Source organism: Muntiacus reevesi, chromosome 5, assembly GCF_963930625.1.
Source record: "Muntiacus reevesi chromosome 5, mMunRee1.1, whole genome shotgun sequence".
In the NCBI taxonomy this organism is placed as follows: Eukaryota; Metazoa; Chordata; class Mammalia; order Artiodactyla; family Cervidae; genus Muntiacus; species Muntiacus reevesi.
The window spans coordinates 116,632,619-116,647,589 of record NC_089253.1 but is presented as its reverse complement, the minus strand read 5'-3'; the positions used below and the strand labels follow the sequence as shown (position 1 = coordinate 116,647,589).

Below are 14,971 nucleotides of genomic sequence, written 5' to 3'. Positions count from 1 at the left end.
ATGAGGGTGGTGTCATCTGCGTTATCTGAGGTTATTGATATTTCTCCTGGCAATCCTGATTCCAGTTTGTGTTTCATCTAGCCCAGCGTTTCGCATGATGCACTTTGCATATAAGTTAAACAAGCCGGGTGACAATATACACCCTTGACGTACTTTTTTCACAATTTGGAAGCAGTCCTTTGTTCCATGTCTGGTTTTAACTGTTGCTTCTTGACCTGCATACACATTCTCAGGAAGCAAGTAAAGTGGTCTGGTATTTCCATCTCTGAGAATTTTCCACAGTTTATTGTGATCCACACAGTCAAAGGTTCTGGCATAGTCAATAAAGCAGATGTTTTTCTGGAACTCTCTTGCTTTTTCTATGATTCAAGGGATGTTGGCAATTTGATCTCTGGTTCCTCTGCCTTTCACAACTGGGATATGCCAATTTGGGGGCACATTCTTAGGAATCCACTTATGAGCTCTCTTTAAGAATAAAGATCCTTAAGTCTTCATTTCAATATTAACCTTAATGCAAATATTCTGAATCTTACAGAGAAACGCATTAGCACTGCCATCTGACTGCAGAGCCTATGTTTATAGTCACTTTAGGGCTTCCCTGGTGGCTCAGAAGGTAAAGAATCTACCTTCAGTGCAGGAGACCCTGGTTTGATTTCTGGGTTGGGAAGATACCCTGGAGAGGGGAATTCCAGGATTCTGGCCTGGAGAATTCCATGGACTGTATAGTCCATAGGGTCGCAAAGAGTTGGACACCACTGAGCAACTTTCACTTACTGAATTTGTTAGGTCAATTTGTTGAGCACTGACATCTTTTGGAGACGGACATGGCAACCCACTCCAGTATTCTTGCCTGGAGATCCCCATGGACAGAGAAGACTGGCAGCCTGCAGTCCATGGGGTCGCAAAGAGTCAGACTCAACTGAGCTACACTGGCACAGTGCGGTGCTACCTGAAATGTATACGGCCAGAGAAGCTTAACAAGGGCACCCTAGGAGCAAAATCTATTCTTCCAGCTCTCAAAGGTCACCTCTCCCTGTGACTTTATAATATCCAGTAAAATAAATGTTTTAAATAAAATAAAACAAGAGGAGTTCTGTTTCTTGAAATGATAGGGTAGTTCACAGGTAATGGTTATAGATTCTGGACAAAATGCAAAAAGTAATTAGTGGAAGGCACTGGAGAGTGACTAAAAGCAGTCAGACATTGGAGAAGCGTCAACACTTGGCAGACAGGAAAGTAGGTGCATTTTCCAGTTTTTACAGCTCTTTACCTCAAAATAGTTCCCAGTTAGTGCCACACAGAGAATCAAGACTTACATAAGAACATGTCGTCTTATTCATTGAAGAATCAGAGGACAGATATTAGGGTGGCTACAACATTTGAAATGTGAGGAATCTCAGACAGAAGTAAGCACTGTGTGGGAGTCATGACCTCTGAGTCTGCTCCACACTTGAATTTCTAGGTGACTCCTGAACTATGTATGTATGGGGCAGAAGCCAGCAAGATAAAGCCAGCTCAGTGCCGGACACGAGAGAGATGCCCAGAGCTATGCAGAAAATTGAACTACTCAGGGAATTTAATCATTTGTTTCTTTTTGTTTTTTCCAAATTAAATGTCCTTAATATCTGGATTTTTAGTAAAGTCAGTTAGTCATCCTGATACTAGAGGGATGTTTTGTTTGTTTCTTCCATGGAAGTTTTTTTTTTTTTTTTTTTCAATTGAAATAGAGTTGATTCAGGGAATGTTTTAAAATTTAAATTTAAAAATCAAAGTTTGTTTTTTAAATGAAAGATATTACAAATTACTGACTTTTTACTTTTAGATAGTTTAATACTGTCTTAACACAGTTTTGTAATATAAGTGGTGCTCTTTAAACTCTTTATCCACCTCTACCACACTGAGTACAGTCGAATGGTTTGGGGAATTATCTACACTACTTTTTAGCCCCTAAAAATACACTATTTCTGTAAATAAAAAAGCAGGTCTAATCAACCTGAGGATAACTTAGCAAGAGCTATCTTGGAAACAGTATTTAAAACATCTTTATAAGGAGGAAAGTGACATTAAAAATAAGGCTGAAAGAGGAAGTTTGGGTTGACCTACTTAACTCGTGAAAGACTGTGGCGAGGCTGGTGAAGTGTCTTGCTTTAAATGGGGTTAGTGTCAGGAGTGGGGCCGTGTTTTAACAGAAAATCTACCCTACCATCTGCCTAGAATAGCTTGGACTTTCTCTTGCTTTAAGAGGCAGCCAGGAGGGAAGACCAAATGCTCACTCAAGAGCAGTGTACTGCTATTACTCTGATTGTTTGGTCACCATGGGATTAAAATATTAAAACGACTAATCTCCTAATATGGCAGAGTGTCAAATGCACTGAATACCAATCCTCTTGGAATCAAATAAAAGGAATTCTTGTGGGATATAAAGAAATAAATCTTTGCAATACCAAAAGTTATCCAATTGAGAAACCAGCTCCTAGTGTTCCAGAAACAAAAATTCTTATTAATAGTAATCCAGAATGTGCTCCTAAATACAGAGTATTCCACCAAAAAGCATAGGGTCAGATTTAGGAGCATTATATAAACTATATTAAAAAAAAAAAAAGATGTAAAATAATGCTTAGCAGCTGACACCTATATACCTTCTCATTAGAATGTCTGAATTTTCATGCCACAATGACTCCAAAATGTGAGCTAACAAAGAACATGGCTAAACCCTCAATTCAGTTATGTGATTGGTATGTTAGGAGCCAATAAACACTGAAGACGATAAACTGCTGATGCTTTCTTAAACCAAATAATCTAGCATAGGGACAAGGAAAGTAAATAATCTAAAATCAGAATAAGGTAAATGTTATATAAGGATTTTTGGAGAAGGAAATGGCAACCCACTCCAGTATTCTTGCCTGGAGAATTCCATGGACAGAGGAGCCTGGTGGGCGACAGTACATGGGGTTGCAAAGAGTTGGAAATGACTGAGCAACTTTCACTATATAAGGACTTTAAAAAATTTCTGTGTAAGTTTAAATGAAGGGGTGTGCATGTCTACTTATGATACAGGATACATGGAAAAGGCATCACTTGAGTTGGCTTAAAAGAGTCAGTAAATTTAGAAAACTTAAATTTTCAACAGAGTAATGATAGGCATGTAGTTTTCTAGAGTCAGAGTACTATTAGGTTCATGGTGAAAAATAATAGACCTATTTTTTCCCTCCTCAGATACCCATTTCCCAGATACAACCTCTTTCAACTTTATTTTGCTGTTCACTTCCACACTGCTTATATAATATGCTAGACTGTCCAATTTAAAATGTATTCATCAACTTCCTAACAGGGAAGACAAGGACTTGGCTCTCTTCTACCTTTGTTCTCTGTCTTTTTGACTTCCTCCTCCTCTCCTGCAGTTAGTAATTCCTTCTTGGTGCCAACTCTGTCCTTTGTCACTATGCTTATTAGTTTATGCTCTATTTATTTTCTTACGTGTCTGTTTACTCTATCAGACTGTGCTATACTCATCTTTGCATATCCAGTGTATAAATCAGTGCCTCCTCCTCTGTGGGAACTCAAATTTGCTGAACTGAATTAAATTCAAAGTAATCTGCCAGGGTAAAACTTGATGAGGTGCCATCTGTAGACAGCCATCAACAACACAACCATGGTTAACTGACACCACAAGGGCTAGTATGACAAGAATAGCTCAGAAATACGGAAGCTACTTGTCACCAAAAATAGATTTATAGACAAGAACAGATCCTGTCAAACCTAACACATCAGAATATCTCCGAGTACTCAGTTCCCAGAAATTTTGCTTTGAGTCACTGTCCTTAGGTAAGCTGCTCAGGCCTCATCCTCAACATACTAAGGAATAATATTTAGAGCTTCCTCCTGGATCCACTAGAAAAGTTGTGGTTTTTTTTTTAAAGCCACTCAGCTATCTGAAAAAATAGTTCAGCAACTCAGATATAAACTTTTACTCACTTTAGTAGAGGAATAAATCAAGGCTCTATTGTAGCAAACCTGGGATCATACAGGAGAGAATTCAGAGTGACTTTAAGGTTTATGTTTAAATAAAGATAGCAAATACTCAGAACCTAGATCACTGCCTCCCTTCATGGTCAGGGACAACTGAGCCGAATAAGAGAAGTAAATAATCTAAAACCAGAATGTGGTTACATAAGGACTTTAAAAGAGTTTCTGGGTAAGTTTAAGTGAAAGGGTTTGCATGTCTACTTAGGATAGAGGATACATGGAAAAGGCATCACTTGAGTCCTGCTGCTTGTAACAGTCAAAGCTATAGCAAACCAACATGCCACTGAGGGCATAAACAATGAGATAGCATTGTTTATACCCCAAATTTATTCATTATATCTTTTGTGTTGTATCAAAAGGATGTGTTGCATCCTTTGAGACACAAATGCTTGCTGAATGAACTGAACTATCCAGTAAGCAAAATATAACACTGGTATATATGCTTATGAGAATCATTATTATATTTTCCATGAGTCTAATGACTTCTTAATATTTTTGTTAAGACTTTCTTTTTTAAAGAGTAGTTTAAGGTTCACAGCAAAACTGAGGAGAAGGTACAGAGATTTCTCTGTATCTCTCTAAAGACTTTAAATTTTTTTTTATTTTGAAATAATTTCAGACTCAAAGCAAAGTTACAAAAATACTGCAAAGAATTCATATATATGCTTCAATCAGATTCCCAAAATATCATTATTTCTCACATTTACTTTATCATCTTTCCATATGTTTTTTCCTGATCTATCTATATAGTCTTTCCTCAACTTTTGAGAGTAAGTTACAGATAGTGTGTCCCCTAAAATACTTCCATGAACGTTTTTTAAAATACAACAACAGTCCTTTATATAACTATGCTTCAATGATAAAAATCAGGAAATGAACACTGCTATTATTATCTAAAATTTACAATCTACAGATTTCATTCAAATTATGCCGTGTTCCACTAAAGTCTATAAAAAAAAAAGGAAAGAAAAAAGACAGAAACAAAGGAATAAAGAAACAAGAAAAGAAACAAAGGGGGAAAGAAAGCACCATGCTTTAGGAAAAGGAGAATAGCAGTGAAATAAAAAAAGATAGGGTAAAGTATCAGTATCAATAAAGGGAATATTTAATAGGCAAACATATACTAGGTAAAAAGTACTGAAATCTGAGCTAGGTTATGGCATTTAGATAAAAAGAGAGGACAGAAACAAACATTGCATAAGTAACTTTCATAGGAACTGGCAGCTGAATTTGAGAGAGAGGATAAAATTTTAAAGTGAAAGAGTCAAAAAACTCCAAAATTTTCATTCTGGGTGAGGGTAGAATTATGTTAACATAAACCCCAACTGGAAAGCCAGGAGAAACAAGTTTGTGTGAAGGAAAATGAGTTCAGTTCTAGACATATTAGGTTTGAAGAAGACAGGGTATCCAGGTGGAGGAAAGAAAGCTAAGTGAGGATTTGGAACTTGGGAGAAAGACTGAGAGCTAGAGGTATACCTACACAGGATCCACTTCCACATACTCTCCTATCATGAACCTCTTTCATGAGAGAAAAAAGAGAAGACTAAAAACAGGATTCTAAGCAGGTCTATGTTTAAGTAATCTGTGCGTGTGTGTGTGTCTGTGTGTATATGCCTGTATTAAATGGAAGGTTAGACCAAAAGACCTAGTTAGCCTTTCTACTTTGCAGATCCAATTCAATGACTTTAAGTAACTATAAAATATGAATAATGATCAGTGAGAGTTATGCTTAACCATTATTCAATTAAAATTTAAACTCTAAGAATTTTTTTTAATTTGGAAGCTATAATATTTCCAACAAAACTTCCTTAAAAAACAAAAAGCACTTTTTGAATACCAATGGTAGTAACTATGCTTGACTCTAGAGAAATCTGAAAAAGAAAAGATGAACCCCCAGAGGGCCAAGGAAGGGAGGATAGAGCTTCATTTCTAAAGCTTACTCTCTCCAGATTCATAAAATGAAAATAACTTAGCAAAGTAGATTTTAGGTTATTAGATTCTTGGTTCTGTGTTAACAGTAAAAAATTTCTTTCATGTATAACTTCTTATAAAAATTTGAGAAGAAATTAAGCATATCTTCTAAGTAGAGGATGGAGATTTTATCTTATTTGAAATGATGATTCACCCCTCTTTCAAATCATCAATTTCATTACAGAAATATAGAGTTCAATCCATAATACAGTCAAACCTAAATTAAGACCACTTATTTAATGTTGTCAAGCATCCTGAATTGTGTCAAACTAAAATGTTTTGTTTTCTTAAAGAAGAAAGAAAAAACTGTTGGGGTAGAAAAGAAAAAATAACTTGGGGGTGGTGAACATCAATAAAAACAGCCAAGCAGAACTAAAAACCTGAAGATTAAATTTAATGGGTAACTTCCCATTTTCCAACTGGAAGCTTTGAAAAAATCCAGACTTTTCCACGATAAAGTTAGGGCACAGAGGCAAAGCAATAAAAAACAAGAGATGACAAGAAAAGTAGATAGGAAGAAGAGAATCATTGGCGAAAATAGAGGTGAAGTTAGTGATAACTATGGTGATAAAGAAAAGCTCTATAAGAAAAACTAAAGACAGGACAATGTTTCCTTTTGCTAGGGAAAAAAAGTCACTTTAAGTTCAAGAGGCAATTTAATGACCTTATTTTCAGATGAGTAATTTGGGGGCCTCAGGTGGTAAACCTCTAAACCTGCATCATCAGTACCTGGTGTGTACCACTTAGGTGTGTATTACTTTAGAGTTACTCACAGTTACTGAGAAAAGTGATCTGAAACCTCAATATGTTGAATAACTTATTTTTAATACGTTAATTATATTCTACTTTATTCTAGATTTTATACTAAAAAATTATTACACAAATTTAAGCTGTTTAAACTCACTTTAAAATTATGGATAGGGGACTTTCCTGGTGGTCCAGTGGTTAAGAATCCGCCTTGCAATGCAAGGGATGTGGGTTTGGTCCCTAGTTGTGAAGCTAAGATCCCACATACCCCAGTGCAGCTCAGTTTGTGCGCTGCAACTACCAAGGCCTTGCACCACAAGTAGAGAATCCCTGCACCGCAATGAAAGATCCCCATGACACAAGGAAGGCCCTGTGTGCCACAAGCAAGACCCAACACAGTCATGTGAAACAAATACATTTCAAAAAATTATGGATAAAAGCACTGGAATAAGAAAACCTAGACTATACAATTTGAGCATTTCAATAGTTTGATTTAAAGGGTTAAAATCTATTTAGTGTTTATTAAATAGCATGCAATTTAAATGTGAACTTATTAAATTCTTATAACTACATGATGAAAATGCTTTTGGTGCAATTACTCAGATGATTATTAAATTCTAAATTCTGTGGGCAATTTCTTTTTTCAATCAATTTTTTAAATTTTATTTATTTATTTTTGGCTCTGCTGGGTCTTCCTTGCTGTGCACGGGCTTTCTCTAGTTGCAGCGAGTGGGGGTTACTCTCCAGTCGTGTTGCACAGGCTTCTCACTGAGGTGGCATCTCCTGTTTCAGAGCAGGGCTCTAGGGCATGCAGGCTTCAGGAGTTGCAGGTTGCAGGCTTTAGGGTGCAGGCTCAGATGTTGCGGTGTACAGGTTTAGTTGCCCTGCGGCATGCAGATTCCCAACCACTAAACCACCAGGTAAGTTCTCAAATAATTTTTTAACTTGAAGAATTAATACATTCACACTGTAAAAAACAAACAAACTAAAGGCCTAAAATAGTACAAAGATTCACTCCCCAGAGGTAAAGTGGGAGAGGAGAGAGGCAGCAACTACTTTTTTTGGCAGCATGCCAAATATCTAATGAAATAATGTGAAGAGAAGTGAAATGAAAGTCGTTCAGTTGTGTCCAACTCTTTGCGACCCCATGGACATCCATGGAATTGTCTAGGCCAGAATACTGGAATGAGTAGCCTTTCCCTTCTCCAGCGGATCTTCCCAACCCAGGGATCGAACCCAGGTCTCCCGCATTGCAGGCGGATTCTTTACCAGCTGAGCCACAAGGGAAGCCCAATTAAATAATAACTAAAGCTTTATTTTACTGGGTTTTAAGATGACTCTCAGTTTCAGAGACATTATTATGTGAAAAAATATGTATCTTAATGGATGAAATAGGATATATGATGTCTCACTTATTGTGTTTTTCAGAACTTAATTGCAGTTTCTAAGAAGTAACACTATTTTATCTCTATCGACGGGCTTCAAATATCCCCTTTAAAACTACCAAATATAGAAAATATAGTTAGAAAATCATCAACCATACACAAGTTCCCAAGTAAATACAGATTCTCTAATCTTTCCATTGATCTAATCCTACCCTTAAAGTACACTGCTTTAATTACAGTAAGCCTTGACATCTGGTAGGAAGAATTCCTCTGTCCTGTTTATCTTCAAAACTATCTTAGCTATTCATTTGTCTTTACTCTCTCAAGTGAATTTTAGAACCATCTGTCAAGTTTCCAGAAAAAACATCCTGAATTCTGATCCTAATACTCCTGGATATAATGTAACTACAATTATATTAAGTTTATAGATTAAATTTAATTAAATTTATAGATTGGGAGAATTGACATCTCTATATTTTTCAGCCTTCCCCCTATGAACACAGTATCTCTTTCCACTTTTTCAGTTTTTTTGTTCTTCAATGTAGTTTTATATTTTCCTTCATAGAAGCCTTCTACATTTTATCTTAAGTTTTATTGGTAAATACTTAATAGTCTTCTTGTTTCTCAGATAAGCATCTTTTTAAAAAATCACATTTTATATGTATTGTCAGGATAAAGAGATAATATTGATTTTTCTGTGATGATTTTATATCAAGATTGCTGAACTCTATAAAAAGATGTGAACTCACTTTCTTGGGTTTTCTACATAGGCCATTGCAATGTGTCAACCTGACTGGGCTAAAGGATGTCCAAATAATGTTTTACATTATTTGTAAATAAATAAATAAATAATAATGTTTTACATTACCTGAAACAATGTTTGGTGTGCTATAAGGGTATGCTCTAAGGATGCCACTGGAAGAGATTATCATTCAAATCAGAAGACTTAAGTGAAGAAGATCCGCTTCACCAATGCTGGTGGGCAGCGTCTAATCCACTGAGGGCCTGACTAGAACAGAAAAGTGGAAGAAGGGGGAGTCCACTGTCTTTGCTAAGCCCTCCTGCTGCTGCTCTAGAACATCGTGCCCCTAGTTCCTAGGCTTTCAGACTTCCTTCCCCACCTTTCTCAGACCTTGGGACTCAGACTGAATTATACCACTGGCTTTCCTGGTTCTCCAGCTTGCAGATACTAGATCATGGGACTTGCTCGCTTCCATAACCAGGAGAGCCAACTCCTGTAATAAATCTCTTCTTGATCTCTCTCTATATCCTATTGGTTCTATTTCTCTGAAGAACCCTAATTAATACAACTATCCACCATCCCAGTGGATGATTTATAGCTCATTTGTCAATTAAATTTGGAACAATTTCAATATCTTTATAGTTAGGGACATAGTAGGGAAAAATCTTTTTCAATGACTCATTTAACAATAAAAGACTATGGACTTTCTTAATCCATCACTATCAGGGTATCTTAGGCAAATTGATTCTCTTTATATGTTATATGCCAGAAGAGGTCACAACTCTAAATTGAAGTTTCTGACATTATTGTTTGGGGTTAAAGGGATGGTATAAGAAGGTATCATTTTTTTTCTCAAAGCACTGGATGTATTTGTTTGAAACTTTTAAGCTAATAACAGCATTCAAAAATTATTTCTGACAACCAGACATTATTTACCTCTTTGATAGAAGTAAGCATCATCACTTACAAAATATTTCTTGTGAAATAAATTTAACCCTTAATCTGATGAAGTTGTAGTACCTACCCACAAATTTATAGGAAATATAGCGAACAGAGGAATACACAGGATACAATCAGCAAAACAAAAACTATATGAACTCTACAGGGCAAATGATATGGTATTTCAAAAAAATAAGCTACAAGGAAAATAAAAGGAAGAGGAATCTGGACACAAAAGAAACTTGAGATACATCAATCAATTGCAAGTTAACTGAATCCAAAGTGTCAAAAAAATAATTTATAAAAAAAAATAATAGTAATAATTTATGAGACAATCCAGGAAAATTGATGACTGACTAGATAGTTGATAATATTAAGAAACTATTAATATTTTAGGTATGATACTGTATATTGTTTTTTACAAAAAGAATTATTACATTTTAGAGAATATAAAACATTTACAAATAAAATGATATAATGTCTGAGCCTTCCTTCAAAATAATCCATTGGACCCTGGGAAATAACACAGAGGAAACAACATTCACTGTAAGTGTAAAACAAGTACATGGGGTTTCATTTCTAGGTTTGAAATTTTCCGTAACAAAAAATTTTGGAGGAAAACACTACTTCTGAAATTATAGCCCCCAAAACTGATAAAAACTTGTAACTTGTTTTAAGAAGGGAAAAAACAGAAAGAAAAATCAAAGTGATATAATATTAATCACAAATATTATAGGTTTATGCATAACATTAACAAAATATTATACTATTTTTAAATGTTGGTAATTTTTCTGATAAATAAGTTTTTCTGTAATTTTAATAACACTCTCCAATCTAACATCAGAACTAACAGGCTAAATATATCTATTATAAAAAAATCTAAAACATGGGGTAGGATAAACTATAGGTATGTACTGACATTCAGCACGAAAGTGAAAGTGAAGTCGCTCAGTTATGCAGACTCTTTGCGACCTCATGGACTGTAGCCTACCCCGCTCCTCCGTCTATGGGGTTTTCCAGGCAAAAGTACTTGAGTGGGTTGCCATTTCCTTCTCCAGAGGAATCTTCCCGACCCAGGGATCAAACCCAGGTCTCCCGCGTTGTAGGCAGACGCTTTACCGTCTGAGCCACAAGGGAATTCAGCATAGTATTATTAAAATCAAGAATGAAACCTGAGAAGTCTACGATCAATAGGGAAATAATTAAATGTATCTAGTAGCCAGGATTTTGGGAAGCCACTAAAAATGTAAAAACTTCATAAAGGTACTTAAAAATACTTATAAAATTTGTAATCTTAACATCTAGAACATGTGTAGTACAGGTTTAACATTCATTAAAATGCAATGTGGAATAAAGTAGAATAAAAATAACTTTTATGCATATTACAACTGCAGCTACACTATAAACATACATAAAACAATATTGAAATATAAAAAAAAAAATTTATGTGAGCATGCTGGGAGAGATTTTTTTCCCTCTGTGACATATTTTCATAGTTACATGCTTTTATTTTTAAAAATAAATTTAATGTTTTACAAAGTACACAATAGAGAGCATCTAATTACACTAAAGAAATTAAATCCTTTAATCCTCCAAATCTAAAATATCATTTTAATATATCATCAACAAAAATTATTAGTGAGATATTTTATATTCCTTTTTCCTACTAGTCTTTACAATTCACTGTGTATTTTATACAAACAGAACATCTCAAATCAGACTAGCTACATTTTAAGTGCTCAACAGCATATGTGGCCAGTGGCTGCTGTAACTGGACAGTCCATGTCTAAATAGCACAAACGTTAGCATTCATACATTCAACAAGTACTGCATTCTAGAAATGCTTTATTTTCTTTACTGATAAAACTATCCTGAGGCAAATATGTCAGAACGTTAACATGTGTCCATTCTTGCTAGTGAATATATTTTCTTTAAAAATATTCATTAAATAGTACTTTTCTGAATTAATTCCCACCCTCCTACAAACAGAAAATAATTTACTACCCAAAGTCTCTAACTGAACACCTTCGAAGTTACCAACGTTCCAATCAAATTAGACATGAAAGTAACGATTTATCTATTTAAATTATCTATTTAGCAATTTATCTATGCCACTACACTTGTGGTTATAACTTATTTTAAGACTTTTAGAAATATAAGCTATTTCTGCACGACAGAATCATCTTCTCCAACTCACTTTTTCTAATTTGGAGTGAAGCAGACCTGTGTATTAAGGACAGGTTACTTTTGCTTTTATCTCTACAACATTCTATCCCTGTAATTAAAATCTAATTCATGTTTAATTTTGCTACTAATTCCTTAACAGCAGCACACTGTGCCCACTTCTACTTTACAGGAATAAGCTGTCTTCTGATGTGACTGTAATATGAAGGGGAGGAAAAAGTTGTTCCCCTCAAATGGTTCTCATATTTAAGCCTCAGTTCCTCTTTTAAAGGGGCTTCCCTGGTGGCTCAGATGGTAAACAGTCTGCCTGCAGTGCGGGGGGGACCTGGGTTAGATCCCTGGGTTGGGAAGACTCCCTGGAGAAGGAAATGGCAACCCACTCCAGTATACTTGCCTTGAAAATCCCATGGACAGAGGAGCCTGGCAGGCTACAGTCCATGCGGTTGCAAAGACTCAGACATGACTGAGCGACTTCACTTTCTTCTTTCACTTTCCTCTTTTAAAACAACTTTCACTTTTGAAAGAGATCCATAATGCAGTTGTATCCATAGTAACAAAAAATATTTCCCTAGTTAAATAACATACAGCATTGGGAAGTAAAGAAAAAGACACCTTTTAAAGTAACTTGTGCTTAGTCACTCAGTCGTGGCCGACTCTCTGCGACCCCATGGACTGTACCAGCAGACTCCTCTGTCCCTGGGATTCTCCAGGCAAGAGTACTGGAGTGGGTTGTCATTTCCTTCTCCATTAAAGTAGTTCAGATCCAATCTATGCAGAATGCTGATTTATTAGTACTGGATTTATCGATAACCCATACAAACCTTATATATCTTAGTAATAGTACTTTGTGTAGCTTTTTAAACACTTTAAAAATCAGTGTATCATTTGGTGCTCAAACAATGCATTTACGGCCATGTTATTTACTACCTGTTCATAGGATAGAATCAAATAACCACGTCACAAATTTTAACTTCCTCATTTATGTGGTATTTTAGGAAAGTATTCTATAGTATACAACAATATGTATATTTAGAGTTCATCTCTTCCAGAAATCCTAAAAATCAACATAAGCCTAAGAAGTAAGAATTGAACTGACAATGTAGAAAACTGCTTTTGGAAGAAAGAACAGTTTATTTCAGGACAGTTAAAATTAGCTATTGCATTCTTCTAATTTTTCTCCCTAAGCATCAGTTCAGAAACATAAAATCTAAAAGAACATTCAGCTGCACACTCTGGTAACTGGATATTCTTCTCCTATTTAACTAAAGACCAAATGTTTTCTAAGCACTTAACTGTACTAACGCATTATGGCTGAAGTCACTTGGTAGGGGAAATGTCTTTCTTGCTCAGAGATCTCCGTACACCTGTCACAGTACGTTGCAAAGAGATACAGAACAGGTAGTGAAATCCACTTAGTAGCCTTGACAATAACTTCCAAGAAGAGAAAAGAAATGCATTAAAGAAATTTAAAATGGCCTAACCACTGATTAATGGTAAATAAATGATGGCAATTTTATTGTTTCCCAAGTGTACTCTGATGGTCAGCAATGTTACAGTATAATAATACAGTATAATAATAGAGTGCTCCAGCCATCCAGAGGCACACTGTGCTATTCTCAGCAGGCTCCAAGATGATTGCACCGGAAAAGACAGTTACTACCTTCTATTCAGTTCAGTTCATTCAGTTCAGTCGCTCAGTCGTGTCCAACTCTTTGTGACCCTATGGACTGCAACACGCCAGGTTTCCCTGTCCACCATCAACTCCCGGAGCCTACTCAAATTCATGTCCATTGAATCAGTGATGCCATCCAATCATCTCATCCTCTGTCGTCCCCTTCTCCTCCCGCCTTCAAACTGTCCCAGTATCAGGGTCTTTTCAAATGAGTCAGTTCTTCGCATCAGACTACCTTCCGTGAAATCTACTTAAAATACGATAAAAATACTTCATATACACAGAAACCTATTACAAATTTAATACTTATGAATTGTTAAACTTTTCTTTAACCTGTGTGTACTTTCAACTTGGAGTTTCACTTCCCTGGTGGTTTAGTGGTTAGGATTTGGTGCTTTCAACTTGGAGTTTCTCCTAGCATTAGGTTTCATTTAGTCACTACTATCTCCAAATTTGATTTGCTCTAAAAGAACTGCATTTTAAGTGGTAGTAGTGATCTATTATATTGACTCTTTGCAAACTTTTCTGCTAATTGCATTATTTCTTTTGAAGTAGAGAAATTAAAATACATGCAGTAAGTGGGATCTGATAAATACTGAGCAAAATAGAATAATTCCTTTCTGACTCTCACATGTTGTTGTTGTTCCTGTTGTTTAGTTGCTAAGGCATGTTGGACACGCTAAGTCATGCCCAACACTTTGTGACCCTATGGATTGTAGCCCACCAGGCTCCTCTGTCCATGGGATTTCCCAGGCAAGATACTGGAGTGGGTTGCCATTTGCTCTTCCTGGAGATCTTCCTGACCCAAGAGTCAAACGCTCATCTCCTGCAGTGGCAGGCACCTTCTTTACCACTGAGTCGCCAGGGAAGCCCAACTATCACATGCACTGCTGTTGTTGTTTCAGTCGCTCAGTCCTGTCCGACTCTTTGCGACCCCGTGGACCACTCACCAGGCTCCTCTGTCCATGGGATTCTCCAGGCAAGAACACTGGAGGGAGTTGCCATTTCCTTCTCCAATCACATGTATACTCTTCTAAATTTTACGGGGTTGGGGGGGGGGGTGGCTAGCAAAAGGACTACCTTGTCTAGCTACACCAAATTTACCAAAGTGATCATTTCAATTAAATTCTCTAAGAATGGGTGTTGCTTTATCTTTAAAAAGTCAGTTGAGATGAAGAAGAAAAACATTTTCTATGTCACGTGAAGCAAAACTGGCTTGTAGTAATTTGGAGCCAACAGTAATGTTCTGGATAAGATATGCTTAATGGCAGAAAAAGAATACATTCATGAATAGACTTTTAAATC

General features: G+C 36.1%; 1 protein-coding gene across 2 annotated transcripts in view; it reads right to left on the bottom strand.

Annotated features, from left to right (window-relative positions):
• LPGAT1 (lysophosphatidylglycerol acyltransferase 1) overlaps window positions 1-14,971 on the bottom strand; it is a 79,795-nt gene that overhangs the window by 14,802 nt on the left and 50,022 nt on the right. The gene's annotated exons all lie outside the window — the stretch shown is intronic.